At 39.2% G+C, this 16541-nt stretch overlaps 2 long non-coding RNA genes across 2 annotated transcripts; one reads left to right on the top strand and one right to left on the bottom strand.

Annotated features, from left to right (window-relative positions):
• The first annotated feature begins 2041 nt into the window (after positions 1-2041).
• LOC131311118 (uncharacterized) lies at positions 2042-3630 on the top strand. Its single transcript, XR_009195407.1, has 2 exons — positions 2042-3404; positions 3453-3630. It is a non-coding gene; the product is annotated as an uncharacterized LOC131311118 (long non-coding RNA).
• Positions 3631-7233: 3603 nt separating this feature from the next.
• Positions 7234-7515, bottom strand: LOC131311111 (uncharacterized). Its single transcript, XR_009195405.1, has 3 exons — positions 7475-7515; positions 7388-7441; positions 7234-7304 (listed from the first exon to the last, which is right to left on the bottom strand). It is a non-coding gene; the product is annotated as an uncharacterized LOC131311111 (long non-coding RNA).
• Between the last annotated feature and the right edge of the window lie 9026 nt (positions 7516-16541).

Here is a 16541-nt window from a genome sequence, read left to right as displayed (position 1 = left end):
GCATTAGATGGCCGTGGTTGAGGTAAGGTGGACTTGTAGGACTATTATCCTCCAAATTTGAAATATTAGATGCTGGCTGGAACAGGGGGTTTTGTTGGCTAAGGAAGAGTCAAGTGGATGTAGGGTGCTTGGAGAGTTGGTTGCTGATTTTGAAAAAACCCTTCTTTCCAGATGCTCCGCAAAGAAAGTTTTTACGGAGGCGAACAATCTCACTTGTCTAAAAGTGTTTTAAACGATACAGATTGTAAATAAATTATTCGCGCAAATAGTGTAACTACAGTTATAGTTAAACTATTCGCACGAATAGTTTATTTAAAATCCTGACCGTCAATTATCGAGACTCATGGTGAGATAGAGCGGCGCGGAAACCTCTTTTACGGAGCCTCCATGAAAAAGGCATGCTCTTTTAGTCTTTTGAAAGTAGAGTCAGTTCACGAGAATAATTATCCAAAGATGATGTGGGACCATGTGGAATTTGGGGATGGGATGGAATTTGTGGAGGAGTGGAACATTATCGGGTGGAATTTGGCCATGCATGACGGGCACATGAAAAACGGATGGAATAGATGCAATGACACGGGTGACCAAGATTGTACAGTGGTGGGGCTGAAGCGGGGTTGAGTAGACTCACATGTTGCTAAAGGAAAAAATTGACTTATCAAACATGACGTGACGGGAGATAAAAAAAAGAGTTGAGGACGGGTCAAAACATTTGTACGCTCCAAAAAAATACACGGTTATGATCGTGGTTCGTGTTTGTTGCTTTTGTAGGGTCATAACCTTGGGTAACACAGGCAACCAAAAATGAGTAACTTGGAGTAGTTTGGAGAGTCGCTAAAAAGGCCGGAAAATGGGGATGAGCTTTCTGGAAGAATAGGCGTGGAAAGTTGATTACTGAGATAAATGGCAGTTTGAAACGCATAAGACCAAAAATGCAAGGGCACGGATGCTTGATGCATGTGAGTTAACCTGGTGCTCATTGAACTTAACAGCTGAGAACTTGTACCTGCTTCCAATGATCTATGAGTATTTGATGAACTCTACTTTTTCTAATAAGAAATTATAGATAGTACGGTACGTGGCAAATCAATGTAGCTAATTTTGCTGGCTTAGCGCCCCTTCTCCTCAGATAGCTTTTTGTGTTGGCTTTTTGAATTTCTTTTGGTTGTCCTTAATTAAATTTTTTTTCACGTTCGTTAATTTTAAATCAAACTTTTGTAGGTTATTGATTTATTCCATCGGAAAAAAAAAAGAACAATGACTTACTCAAATTTTTTTTAAAAAATCTTTAGTATTTCTAAAACTATTTGGATAAAAGTAAAAATTTATTACTTTTCCGATTGATCAAGTCAAGACAAATCAATAGTCCACAAGTTTGAAGCGGATCTAACAAATGCCAAAAGAAAAATAAAAAAAAAAATAAAATTAACAAGTAAAAAGCCCAAAAAGCTAACATCATCAAGCTCAAAAAGAAAAAAAAATTAAAATAAAGAGTCAATCAGCAACATCTAGAGCAAACCACCTGACTAACCAACAGCTAGAACAGTAGGAAGAAATTCAACTTCTCCAAGTATGAAATACCACACACCAAACGTATGAAATTCAACTTCTCCCAGTATAATAAGTGTGACACCGCCTAACAGTAGTAAGAACCGAACAACTCTTATTCAGCAAAATGTCTGTACTAATTAGCTGGTCATAACAAATCCAGCTAATGAGTTGTTCGCCTATTCAGCTCCAAGCCATTTAGTGGTACTGCAAGAAGAGAGAACAAAAAAATTCATTAGTAGTTAATATACCAACTAATACTTGAAAAGACGAGGAATAATTTGAAATGGCAAACAGTTCATTCGTCTCAAAACTTTCAGAAACACGCACATTACTTGCATTGATTCAATGATATGGCCATAAACTAAAAAAGCGCAGTCTAACACGTGTGCAAACTAAATAGATAGTAGATTCTACAAGGCCCCTTCTTTCACCCAGTGTTGAATGGACACCCACTAAATTAACGACACTTCACCCAAACTTGTACCTACAGAAATTCTGCTCACTCACAGATGCAACCTCCCTGATGTGATCACAGCTCCCTCTCCTTCTACTTGCTCCTCCATCCTCTCGTCCAGCAGCAACCAGCAACGCCGCCGACAGCCAACGCCTCCACTGAAACCCCCCACACCATCTTTCATCCCCTTCCCCTTCTCCAGCAGCCCAGCCCCCATTCTACCCCGACTATTTCTCAACACGTGTCAAAAAATTGGGAAAAGAAGCTCTTAATTTCCATGAAATTCTAGGGATGACCGAACATATGGGATCCAATTAAGGGATTTCTACCTGCATGAATTCTCAGTAAACAACAAACTGACCCTTGAGTTGGGATCTATTTCTCCATACATTGTACGTCCAGTGCGTTTGAGATTGCATATACCCTGGGCTATCAACAAAGGACGCAATTGTTTTGCCACGAAACTCCATAATTCGTCCATTAAAAGAGTACCCAGTTGAGAATTACAATTCATATATCTCTATCAAAGCCTCAGATAAATTATTCTGCCATAAATATTGAAGTTAATTTATGAATGAATTCCTCATTGGATCTTTAATTAAAAAGGGGCAATCGACTGAGAAGAGAAAAGGGAAGGCAATAGCCAACGGATCTTGGCAATTGGGGGAGATCGATGGCGGTTGGGTAAGGGGAAGGGACCAAGTTCTGGCTCAGTTTGGATAGGGCCACCTATACAGTTCGGTAGCAACGAGAAGGGGAAGGGGCTTGATCAGGTGAGGGAAGGCACATGTGTGTTGCACAAATTTGTGTTGTGGCAGCCCTCTACAGCATTTACATTTATTCCAGTTGGGTTGGGGGCTCGTGGTTGGCACTGGATGAAGGAGCAGGTAGAAGAAGAGGGAGCCGTGATCACATAAGGGAGGTTGCATGTGTGAAAGTAAGCAGAAATTACGTGGGGACGAGTTTCGGTGAGGTGTCGTTAGTTTAGCGGGTGTCCGTTCTACACTAGATGAACAGAGGGGCCGTGCAAAATTTAATCTCAACTACATAAATCAAAAAGTTTTGAAACGCCTGCAACTGAATGAGTGATACAGAGACTTAAACAGCGGCAGTTTTAAATGGTGCTAACAGGAAATGATTTTCTTTGGACCTTGTTGATCCAATTGGTTTTGGAGCACTAACGTCCGGTAACCTTCTATCCAATCTCCACCCAAAAATTAAAGAAAACTAATTAATTTTCAGGGAAGCTGGGTTGGGGCCTGTTCAACCTTGAAATATCCTTCCTATAACAAAAAACCTGACAATATCCTAGGCAAGCTTAAATAATATGAGCCTGCAAAGATGAAAATGGTGTGAGCTAGACCAGGACTTTAATGTAGCCAAATGAAAATTGTTACTTGTCACACGAGAGAGAGAGAGAGAGAGAGAGAGAGAGAGAGAGAGAGAGAGAGAGAGAGAGAGAGAGAGAGAGAGAGAGAGAGAGAGAGAGAGAGAGAAGAGGTTAAAAAAAAACAGGTACAGAATATCTCCCAATAAATGGTTCTAAAACTGCATCAGATATTTGGCAATTAAGGCTCCCACACAAACGAACTATAAGAAGCACACTACGTGACTACGACAAATTGCTGATACAAAAAGAATTTAGAGTTTCGTTGTTCAGTTTCCTTGCAATCATTATGCATATCATCAATCAAGCATTAGAATCACTGCCTAAAGGTTTCCCATTTGGAAAATCAAAAGGTTAATGAACAAGATGTGAAGCCGTCACTAAACTTCTACAGATGCCTATAACACGCTTTATCATGCATCAGACCAAACGCTTGCCCAATCAGACAAACAATGAACAAGAAGATCAACAATTATGGAAGAGTAAAAAAGATATATACATATGATTGTCCTGCAGATGGTTTTTTTCCTTAGACGGATATCCTACACGAGAGAGAGAGAGAGAGAGAGAGAGAGAGAGAGAGAGAGAGAGAGAGAGAGAGAGAGAGAGAGAGAGAGAGAGAGAGAGAGAGAGAATTTACACTAACCTTCAACCATCGACCACTTTCGGGCCCGAACAGCAACTAAGGAAGACTTTCTTCCATTTCGAAAGGGACAGTTAAACCTCAATGTGTCTCCAACTTCTGCTCCATTTGAAGCTAGGAAACTTTCTTCAAAAATGAGAATAAAGAGAGATATTTATTAAGAGGATATTTTATTTATCTTTTCAAAAATAAATAATTCAATAGCTATAAATTTAACATTAAGTGATCTAACGGTTATAGATGATCTGTCTCGTAAAGAGAAAAATAAATACTTACAAAATAAGAACCTTAGCAGAACGAGGCTTAAGTGTTCGCGTTCATACATGAGGGATAACTCAAAAATAAGACAGATTTTGAGGGGGGGCTTAATGTTATTTACCCATTATATAAAATGCGAGAGCCGGAACTCCCCTAGTATAAAAGGACAGGTCCGAGGGTATCATTTCACATTTCGGTCCTCATTTCATTTCTCATTTCTTGCTTCACATTTCATACCACAACCCACAATTTCAATCCTTTCAAGAGGAGGAACTTCACCACAAACCAATCCCTGTACCAAACTTGGTATCCCGTTCTTGATGAGCAGTAGAAGAGGAGAGAGAGAAGGAGAAGAGCGGACGAAAGGTGAACCAGAGAGAGAAGGAGAAGAGAGAGAGAGAACGGGGGTGGGTGTCGAAGCTACGGCGAACTGTTTGTCAAGACGACAACAGAGATGGAACCGCAGGTTCCGTTTTTCTCCAGATCCACTTGTTACCAGAGGAAGATTGGCTCACGAAATCACACGAAAGGATGCTATGATGAGACACCCCAGGTTCTTCTACTCTTGCTCAGATCTACTTGTTACCAGAGATCTCCCTTTAATCGAAGTTTGTCTAATAATGATTTTTTGGTTTGCAGAGGAAGAATGGGCCGTGGTGTCACCTTCTTTGTCTGCCAAAGTTGTACAGTCGGCTGGCGGCGGGTCGGATACGAACAACTCTTACAGCTATTCAAAATCAAATCTTTTCGGGGTTTCATGCAACGGTTTTTCTGTTTGCAGACGAAGAATGGTCCACGGAGTCTCAGGGATGGTTGCTACGATGAGAGAAGAGGCGGCGGCGGCGATGACTTTTTTTGCCAAAGTTATACGGCCGGCGACGGTGGGTTAGATCAGGTCAGGATCAGGGACGTACACAAGGGGGCACTTGATTTTGTTAAACTATATTAATTTTCTAAAATATTCAATAATGACCAATAATATTAGGAAAATGATTTTGTCACTCTCCTTTTTTGTTAACCGCACTCCCTGCAATTGTATTTTTGCACCTAATAGTATGATTGTGTTCGAATTAAATTACTTTAGATTTCTATGAGGATATTTATTTTGATCTACTTCTTAGAATGCTAAATTTTCACACCGTTTATTTATTTATTTATTTTGTGCGTCCAAATACGGCCATTTTCAGCTAATTATAATGTAAAATCACATATGTACTCATCAATTTGTTATTTTACTGGCAAAAAATGTATTAATGAATGAATTTGTAACCATACGGGTTAAGTTTACTAACTTGTGTGCACTAATGAAAATTTTTGGTGATGTAAACTCCAACATTTTTCAGAGTCAATTCTTTTTAGGAAGTTCCAAACTTTAGCTGAAAATAAATCTCGTTCCCACCAATTTTAAGTTTGGGTTATTTGTGTGATTTCAACCTCAGTCATTGAAGACTCAAAGCATCTCCAGTCTTGACCCAACTTTTTACCCAATTTGGGGTCAAAATTTGGGTAAAAACCCATTTTTAGTTGGGCTCACTTCAATGACAACTCTATATGAACCCAATTCAATGTCATAGAGGTAAATAAAAGGATCAGTCCGACAAACTCCAGCGAAGTTCAGTAGCTTCGACGTGGATCACTGCACCTTCTTCAATCATGACCCAAACCCAAAATTTCGGCAAAACCCTCAAAAACTCCTTTCCAATCATGACCCAAACCCCCACTTCTTTGCCCAAGTCCGGACAAGTTAGGCTCAAACCCATTTTTTTCCCCACTGTTCTAGAGAGAGAGAGAGAGAAGAAGAAAGTGCAAACGAAGAAGGTTGTACCTAGCCAGAGAAGAAGAAGAAACTGCAGACGAAGAAGAAGTGCATCGATCGAAGTTCAACGAAGAAGAAGGTGCAGCAATCCAGGTTCTATATGAAAGATTGAGGTTCAGCGAAGAAGAAGGTGCAGCGATCGAGGTTTAGCAAAGAAGAAGGTGCAGTGATCCAAGTTCTATACGAAAGTACAGACGAAGAAGAAGGTTTTACCTCGTCGGAGCTGCTGGAGTTAGAATTTGTCGGACTGATCCTTTTATTTACCTCTATGACATTGAATTGGGTTCATATAGAGTTGTCATTGAAGTGAGCCCGACTAAAAATGGGTTTTTACCCAAATTTTGACCCCAAATTGGGTAAAAATTTGGGTCAAGATTGGAGATGCTCTGAGCCCTCAATGACTGAGGTTGAAATCACACAAATAACCCAAACTTAAAATTGGTGGGAACGAGATTTATTTTCAGCTAAAGTTTGGAACTTCCTAAAAAGAATTGACTCTGAAAAATGTTGGAGTTTACATCACCAAAAATTTTCATTAGTGCACACAAGTTAGTAAACTTAACCCGTATGGTTACAAATGCATTCATTAATACATTTTTTGCCAGTAAAATAACAAATTGATGAGTACATATGTGATTTTACATTATAATTAGCTGAAAATGGCTGTGTTTGGACGCACAAAATAAATAAATAAAAAGACGGTGTGAAAATTTAGCATTCTAAGAAGTAGATCAAAATAAATATCCTCATAGAAATCTAAAGTAATTTAATTCGAACACTATCATAATATTAGGTGCAAAAATACAATTGCAGGGAGTGCGGTTAACAAAAAAAGGGAGTGACAAAATCATTTCCCAAATATTATTGGTCATTATTGAATATTTTAGAAAATTAATATAGTTTAACAAAATCAAGTGCCTCCTTGTGTACGTCCTTGACCTGATCTAACCCGCCGCCGCCGGCCGTATAACTTTGGCAGAAAAAGTCATTGCCGCCGCTGTCTCTTCTCTCATTGTAGCAACCATCTCTGAGACTCCGTGGACCATTCTTCGTCTGCAAACAGAAAAACCGTTGCATGAACTCCGAAAAAGATTTGATTTTGAATAGCTGTAAGAGTTGTTCGTATCCGACCAGCCGCCGGTCGGCCGTACAGCTTTGGCAGACAAAGAAAGCGACACCACGGCCCATTCTTCCTCTGCAAACCAAAAAATCATTAGACGAACTCCGATTAAAGGGAGATCTTTGGTAACAAGTAGATCTGAGCAAGAGTAGAAGAACTTGGGGTGTCTCATCGTAGCATCCTTCTGTGCGATTTCGTGAGCCAATCTTCCTCTGGTAACAAGTAGATCTAGAGAAAAAAGGAACCTATGGTTACATCTCTGTTGTCGTCTTGACAAACAGTTCGCCGTAGCTTCGACACCCACCCCCCGTTCTCTCTCTCTTCTCCTTCTCTCTCTGGTTCACCTCTCGTCCGCTCTTCACCTTCTCTCTCCTCTTCTACTTCTCATCGAGAACGGGATACCAAGTTTGGTACAGGGATTGGTTTGTGGTGAAGTTCCTCCTCTCGAAAGGATGGAATTGTGGGTTGTGGTATGAAATGTGAAGCAAGAAATGAGAAATGAAATGAGGACCGAAATGTGAAATGATACCCTCGGACCTGTCCTTTTATACTAGGGGAGTTCCGGCTCTCACATTTTATATAATGGGTAAATAACATTAAGCCCCCCTCAAAATCTGTCTTATTTTCGAGTTACCCCGCATGTATGAACGCGGACACTTAGGCCCCGTTCTGCTAAGGTTCTTATTTTGTAAGTATTTATTTTTCTCTTTACGAGACAGATCATCTATAACTGTTGGATCACTTAATGTTAAATTTATAGCTATTGAATTATTTATTTTTGAAAAGATAAATAAAATATCCTCTTAATAAATATCTCTCTTTATTCTCATTTTTGAAGAAAGTTTCCTAGCTTCAAATGAAGCAAAAGTTGGAGACACATTGAGGTTTAACTGTCCCTTTCTTCCTCCCAGCAAGGTGTTCTCCATTTCTTTCGGCAGAGCCTCTTCGAAATGGAAGAAAGTCTTCCTTAGTTGCTGTTCGGGCCCGAAAGTGTTCGATGGTTGAAGGTTAGTGTAAATTCTCTCTCTCTCTCTCTCTCTCTCTCTCTCGTGTGGGATATCCGTCAAAGGAAAAAAACCATCTGCAGGACAATCATATGTATATATCTTTTTTACTCTTCCATAATTGTTGATCTTCTTGTTCATTGTTTGTCTGATTGGGCAAGCGTTTGGTCTGATGCATGATAAAGCGTGTTATAGGCATCTGTAGAAGTTTAGTGACGGCTTCACATCTTGTTCATTAACCTTTTGATTTTCCAAATGGGAAACCTTTAGGCAGTGATTCTAATGCTTGATTGATGATATGCATAATGAATGCAAGGAAACTGAACAACGAAACTCTAAATTCTTTTTGTATCAGCAATTTGTCGTAGTCACGTAGTGTGCTTCTTATAGTTCGTTTGTGTGGGAGCCTTAATTGCCAAATATCTGATGTAGTTTTAGAACCATTTATTGGGAGATATTATTTAAGCTTGCCTAGGATATTTCAAGGTTGAACAGGCCCCAACCCAGCTTCCCTGAAAATTAATTAGTTTTCTTTAATTTTTGGGTGGAGATTGGATAGAAGGTTACCGGACGTTAGTGCTCCAAAACCAATTGGATCAACAAGGTCCAAAGAAAATCATTTCCTGTTAGCACCATTTAAAACTGCCGCTGTTTAAGTCTCTGTATCACTCATTCAGTTGCAGGCGTTTCAAAACTTTTTGATTTATGTAGTTGAGATTAAATTTTGCACGGCCCCTCTGTTCATCTAGTGTAGAACGGACACCCGCTAAACTAACGACACCTCACCGAAACTCGTCCCCACGTAATTTCTGCGTACTTTCACACATGCAACCTCCCTTATGTGATCACGGCTCCCTCTTCTTCTACCTGCTCCTTCATCCAGTGCCAACCACGAGCCCCCAACCCAACTGGAATAAATGTAAATGCTGTAGAGGGCTGCCACAACACAAATTTGTGCAACACACATGTGCCTTCCCTCACCTGATCAAGCCCCTTCCCCTTCTCGTTGCTACCGAACTGTATAGGTGGCCCTGTCCAAACTGAGCCAGAACTTGGTCCCTTCCCCTTACCCCAACCGCCATCGATCTCCCCCAATTGCCAAGATCCGTTGGCTATTGCCTTCCCTTTTCTCTTCTCAGTCGATTGCCCCTTTTTGATTAAAGATCCAATGAGGAATTCATTCATAAATTAACTTCAATATTTATGGCAGAATAATTTATCTAAGGCTTTGATAGAGATATATGAATTGTAATTCTCAACTGGGTACTCTTTTAATGGACGAATTATGGAGTTTCGTGGCAAAACAATGGCGTCCTTTGTTGATAGCCCAGGATATATGCAATCTCAAACACACTGGACGTACAATGTATGGAGAAATAGATCCCAACTCAAGGGTCAGTTTGTTGTTTACTGAGAATTCATGCAGGTAGAAATCCCTTAATTGGATCCCATATGTTCGGTCATCCCTAGAATTTCATGGAAATTAAGAGCTTCTTTTCCCAATTTTTTGACACGTGTTGAGAAATAGTCGGGGTAGAATGGGGGCTGGGCTGCTGGAGAAGGGGAAGGGGATGAAAGATGGTGTGGGGGGTTTCAGTGGAGGCGTTGGCTGTCGGCGGCGTTGCTGGTTGCTGCTGGACGAGAGGATGGAGGAGCAAGTAGAAGGAGAGGGAGCTGTGATCACATCAGGGAGGTTGCATCTGTGAGTGAGCAGAATTTCTGTAGGTACGAGTTTGGGTGAAGTGTCGTTAATTTAGTGGGTGTCCATTCAACACTGGGTGAAAGGAGGGGCCTTGTAGAATCTACTATCTATTTAGTTTGCACACGTGTTAGACTGCGCTTTTTTAGTTTATGGCCATATCATTGAATCAATGCAAGTAATGTGCGTGTTTCTGAAAGTTTTGAGACGAATGAACTGTTTGCCATTTCAAATTATTCCTCGTCTTTTCAAGTATTAGTTGGTATATTAACTACTAATGAATTTTTTTGTTCTCTCTTCTTGCAGTACCACTAAATGGCTTGGAGCTGAATAGGCGAACAACTCATTAGCTGGATTTGTTCTGATCAGCTAGTTAGTACAGACATTTTGCTGAATAAGAGTTGCTCAGTTCTTACTACTGTTAGGCGGTGTCACACTTATTATACTGGGAGAAGTTGAATTTCATACGTTCGGTGTGTGGTATTTCATACTTATACTGGGAGAAGTTGAATTTCTTACTACTGTTCTAGCTGTTGGTTGGTCAGGTGGTTTGCTCTAGATGTCCTGTGCTGTGCTGATTGACTCTTTATTTTAATTTTTTTTCCCCTTTTTGAACTTGATGTTAGTTTTTTGGGCTTTTTACTTTTTTTTTTTGCATTTGTTAGATCCGCGTCAAACTTGTGGACTATTGATTTGTTTTGACTTGATGAATTGGAAAAGTAATGAATTTTTGCTTTTATACAAATAGTTTTAGAAATACCCAAAGATTTTTTTAGGAGTAAAAGTCATTGTTCTTTTACCCTTCCGACGAGACAAATCAATAAACTACAAAAATTTGACCTAAAATTAACAAATGTGAAATTTTTTTTTTTGCTATTTGATTTGCCGAGTACCGTATTATCTATAATTTCTTATTAGAAAAGGGGGAGTTCATCAAAGGCCCATAGATCATTGGAAGCAGGTACAAGTTCTCAGCTGTTAAGTTAAATGAGCACCAGGTTAACTCACATGCATCAAGCATCCATGCCCTTGCATTTTTGGTCTTACGCGTTTCAAACTGACGTTTATCTCATTAATCAACTTTCCACAATTCTTCCAGAAAGCTCATCCCCATTTTCCGGCCTTTTTAGCGACTCTCCAAACTACTCCAAGTTACGCATTTTTGGTTGCCTGTGTTACCCATGGTTATGGCCCTACAAAAGCAACAAACACGAACCACGATCATAACCGTGTATTTTTTTGGAGCGTACAAATATTTTGACCCATCCTCAACTCTTTTTTTTTTTAATCTCCCGTCACGTCATGTTTGATGAGTCAATTTTTTCCTTTAGCAACATGTGAGTCTACTCAACCCCGCGTCAGCTCCACCACTGTACAATCTTGGTCACCCGTGTCATTGCATCTATTCCATTCGTTTTCATGTGCCCGTCATGCATGGCCAAATTCCACCCGATAATGTTCCACTCCTCCGCAAATTCCATCCCATCCCCAAATTCCACATGGTCCCACATCATCTTTGGATAATTATTCTCGTGAACTGACTCTACTTTCAAAAGAGCATGCCTTTTTCATGGAGGTTCCGTAAAAGAGGTTTTCGCGCCGCCCCATCTCACCATGTGTCTCAATAATTGACGATCCGGATTTTAAATAAATTGTTCGTGTGAATAGTTTAACTATAACTATAGTTACACTATTTGCGCGAATAGTTTATTTACAATCTGCATCGTTTAAAACACTTTTAGACAAGTGAGATTGTTCGCCTTTGTAAAAACTTTCTTTGCGGAGCATCTGGAAAGAAAGGGTTTTTTCAAAATCAGCTACCAACGCTCCAAGCACCCTACATCCACTTGACTCTTCCTTAGCCAACAAAACCCACTGTTCCAGCCAGCATCTAATATTTCAAATTTGGAGGATAATAGTCCTACAAGTCTACCTTATCTCAACCACGGCCATCTAATGCCTACCCGAAATAATTCGATGACCACCAGATCACAAAATCATATCTTCAAACCCAAACAAATACATGCCACCACCAAATTAACGCAGACTACCCATGACATTAGAACCTACGTGTGCCTCTCAAGCTCTTCGTGAACCACACTGGCGCCAAGCGAGGTCTGACAAATCTAATGCATTGATTTGCACCGGCCCTTGGGAACTTCTCGGTGTTGTCGCTCCACTGCCAACTCAAAATCTTGTAGGGTGCAAATGAGTCTTTTGCATTAAATGCAAACCCGATGGGAGCTAGTATTGATCGCTACAAAGCTCGCTTGGTAGCCAAGGGTTTCATCAACGACCCGATATTGACTACACTGATACTTTCAATCCAGTTGTGAAACCGACAAACATTTGAGTTGTTCTTTGTCTTGCTATTAGTCAAGGTTGGCCGCGTAGCCAACTTGATGTCAATAATGCCTTTCTCCATGGCTCTCTTTCAAAAGACGTCCGATGTCTCAATCACCAGATCGACTTCATCGATCAACATTGTCTGTCACATTTTTGCAAACTCCAAAAGTCTCTTTACGGCCCTCAAGCAAGCACCTCGGGCATGGTTCACTGAGCTACGTTGTTTTTTGCTGTCTTATGACTAGATTAATTCTAAATCGGATCCCTCCTTATTTATTTATCAACATGATGGAATTATTGTCTGCTTTCTTGTTTATGTTGATGATCTCATTATAACCGGGAGTCATACAAGTTTTATATCGAAGTTTATATATTGTTGACCTCTCTCGTCGTTCCTCCGTCAAGGACTTGGGAAATCTTCATTTTTTCCTTGGCGTTGAGGTTATCTCAACTCCTACAGGGTTGCTTTTATCTCGACACAAATATATTTGCGACCTTCTTGCCCGGACACATTTATATGAAGGGTGCCAAAGACGCGAGTACCCCGCTATCAACTAGTGGGTCTCTCATTTTGCATGATGGTTCTAAGGCCGGTCATGGGTTAAGCTCCGCAAGCCTTCGGTCTTAGGCAACCCCCGGGCTGGGGGCAACTCATTTTTTTTTTTTTAAGTTACATACATATATAAAAAAGTTTCCGATACAAGCACAACTTATTGCCTTGATGATGTGGTAGATCAAGCTGTTTTTTAGTCTCGATAGGTGAGTTCGATTCCCGAACTTTCTGTGACGTTTGTTCTAGCTCTTTTTGTTTTTGGAAATTTATTTTAGCTAATCCACAAACAAAAGGATAAACTAATTAAATTCTCCAAAACAAAAACAAAAAAAAATTAATTTGAGGGCCTAAGAGAACAACTAACACTAAAAAACACGAGTCTTTTGAAGTTAGATATGCCGACGTAAGAAATTTGTTAAATTAACATTATAACCTTACGTACATAGACAACCGAATTGCTCAATCAATTAATTAACTTTTATATAAGTTAAATAAATAAACCAGCCTATCTGACGCTTATTAAAAACTTTATTCGAGACTAAAACTACCTTAACGTCAAATTGCCTGTTGAATTGAAACCAAATATTCGTGTTCAACTGATTTCTGGTAATCTTTTTGAATTTCTTTTGTTGTCATATCTCTTTGAACTTAACCACACACCATAATTGAAAAAAGGAAAGATGGAGACTGAAGTTTTTTGAAATAAAACAGAGGCATGCAATGCAATGCGACCTCGAGTGATTGGCAATACACGCGTGTCATGGGATAAATTTTTCCCATTTAAAAAATGACAATTATTGGGGAAATTAAGGATTAGCTTTGGAGCTTGGAGACGGAATTGTGGGCTATCTATCAAGTTTTTAACGATCATCCTGGAGAAAGGATTGAGACAGACTTTCTAGTAGCGGTTCAACTCGATCCCAACAAGCGCTTGTAGCGGATGCACAAATTCTCATAGCTCGCTTTGGAGCTGTTCTAAGCCATATCTACCGACAAACTAATCAAAGTGCTGACCACTTAACAAGGGTGGGAGCGGAGCCAATAGAGGAATTGGTGGTCACTGAGGAACAACCATAATATGTTAGGCATTTCGTTCTAGAAGATGGCCTGGGAATTGGCCGGTTTTGGGATTAGGCTAATCCTATTTATTGTGTTGTCTGTTTAATGTTTGAACTATGGTTGTACTAAACTCTCCCTTTTCGTTGTTTTGAATGGTCAAATTAATTCTGAAGTACCAAAAACAAAAAAATCATTCGTACCATAATATTTGTTTTAGTTACTAGTAATTAAAATTGCACGGGAATGTTGATGGAACTACTTACTAGCAGCAAGCTCATGCGACGCAATTGCACGACTCTTTGCATCTACCTGCATTATCATACTAACAGAAAATTCGTAATATATACGAAATATGAGAGAATGTAAGTGGTACTGAAATTAGACATAATAAAGGATTGAAAGCTAAAAGTTGCTTTCAACCAAATCAAAAAAGTAATATGTTCGTCACAAATAATTGATTTTTAAAAGAGGGGAGTAATATGTTCTTCGTAAATAATTGATTTAAAAAATCGATATGCATGTTTATCATAAATAACATCGATCACACCAATAATTGAATATCTTCAGAAGAGGAGAGTCATATAATTAAACGGAACATATAGTATGAAACTATTGTGTAATAGAGTATATATCGACACTTGTCCTCATGTAGTGAACTATTAAAATTCTCACTAATCCAATATTATTTTGCTTAATACGTATTTCAGTAGAAATTTTACGAATAGAAGAGATGGGAAGGTGATTTGCTGGAATTTTATGTGTAGTAGTATATTTTTGTTCTGAAGTACTATTCTCACTAATCCAATCTTTTGCTTAATACCTCTTAATTACGTCCTACGGAAATCATAAAGTAGCTAGGGATGCAATTAGAGGTCCCGGGAAATTAACTTTTATTCTGGAATTAATTAATTCGACTACCTCCCACCAGCATACGTTATTAATTAATTAATGTCCAACCGCGCGCGATACTGTTAAAGCTTATAATCTCCTACTATTAGCATAGCTAAAAATGCATGTGCAGAGACTAAACAAAACGAACAATCATGTGTTGTTGATCAACTTTCGATGATTGAGCTAGGCAGCTGCCTCTCAAATTAATTTCATTTTCTCAAAACCAGTTTCGATAAATCATCAATTTCTTTTCTCTGATTCCGACTTCCTTCTTAGCATTGACGAGAAGAGTGTAATAACAGTTGCCGGAAATGGAGAGCACTTAGTCGGAATCCATTTGAGGCCGGAGGCTGGAAGGTTAGCATAGATGCCGTCGATGGTGGGAGTTTCTGTGTGTAGGAGCGTGACTGAATAGCGTAGAGAGGGAGGGAGGGAGGGAGAGATTGGAGAACACTCGTGAGAGAGAAGGGGGGAGAGAGTGGGTCCTTTTAATTTTTTATCTGAGCTGTCCAAATCAATGGATGGAATTTTAGTGTCAAAAGTGTTGTCCCTAAATCTCTCCCCGTATATATATATACTAGCGAACGAATGGGTCAAAAAAATTTTCAAATTCCATAAATCACCCAACACGTAATAAAATTTAAATAAAGTTAAACTGAATATCTATTTATAAAACTGAACGTAACAAATAAAATGTCATTATGAGATTCCAAATGTCTTAACAAAGCTCTTATCACGACGACTCCATTGTTCCTTTGTTAGTTCTCGACATCCCTACATAAATAAGATTAAAAATATGAACTAATTTATATATAATCTAGGTATGACAATAAAATAAAAAGGATAACTTATCATGCCTACAATCTTTCTAATCCTTTATTACCTTTGAAAATGTGCAAATATTCTTCTGACCAATCAACTTTTAATACTGAAGTCACAACAGAGGCACAATGGTCAAGACACGCAGCCTTTGGAGCAACAATAATAAATACGTATGAGCATCCATAATATTAAGAAACATAGTATGTGAGCATTTGCACCCCATTATCCTGGCAAAACATCACACATAAAGGTATTACTATATTATTTTAATTCTATACAGTGTGATTTATATCTAGCTTTTAAGTATTTACCTTTAACATTAATTTCTTTATATTGGATGCGACACATTGTAAGATAAATTCTGCCTTCGTATTCTTTAGCAAGAGCTCCATTGAGCCAATGGAGTCTTTTACGACCATCTTTACATTATGCCTAAGATGCATGCGAATAATGCTTGACGATTTCTTAGTCCTAAATTAATTGGTTGCCTCAAGTGTAGGGTTGAGACCAACGTAGCACAATATCCGGTAAGTCCGGAGTCGAATCCACTAAGGACGGTGAAGTGTGTGCTATGGAACCTCGGGTTGTCGTATTAAAATAGCTCTTAGGTAGCCACCCCTTATCTTTTAATTGATTAATTAACTAATACTAACAGATAACTTGCTCAAACGATTAAAAAGAGAGGCACGGTTGTAGGGAATCCAGCGCTCGCTACCCAATCAGAATCCGCTCGTTTTTCAAGATTTAAAAATATGGTTAAATTTAGGGAGAATTGGAAACTCCGAAGGATGCCAATCCTAAGGTTGTCGGTCCCGTACACAGCGGCGAATAGATTTTGGTTCCCTGTTCCCGCTCACATGAGCCCTGGCAATCCCTCGGATTCGTCCAACGAACGTAGTTTTCACCAACTAAATTATTTAATTAAATTAATGTGCGAA

The sequence above is a fragment of the Rhododendron vialii genome, chromosome 2a (genome assembly GCF_030253575.1).
Source record: "Rhododendron vialii isolate Sample 1 chromosome 2a, ASM3025357v1".
NCBI lineage: Eukaryota > Viridiplantae > Streptophyta > Magnoliopsida > Ericales > Ericaceae > Rhododendron > Rhododendron vialii.
The sequence above is the reverse complement of the archived record's forward strand: the minus strand, read 5'-3'. Positions and strand labels throughout refer to the sequence as shown.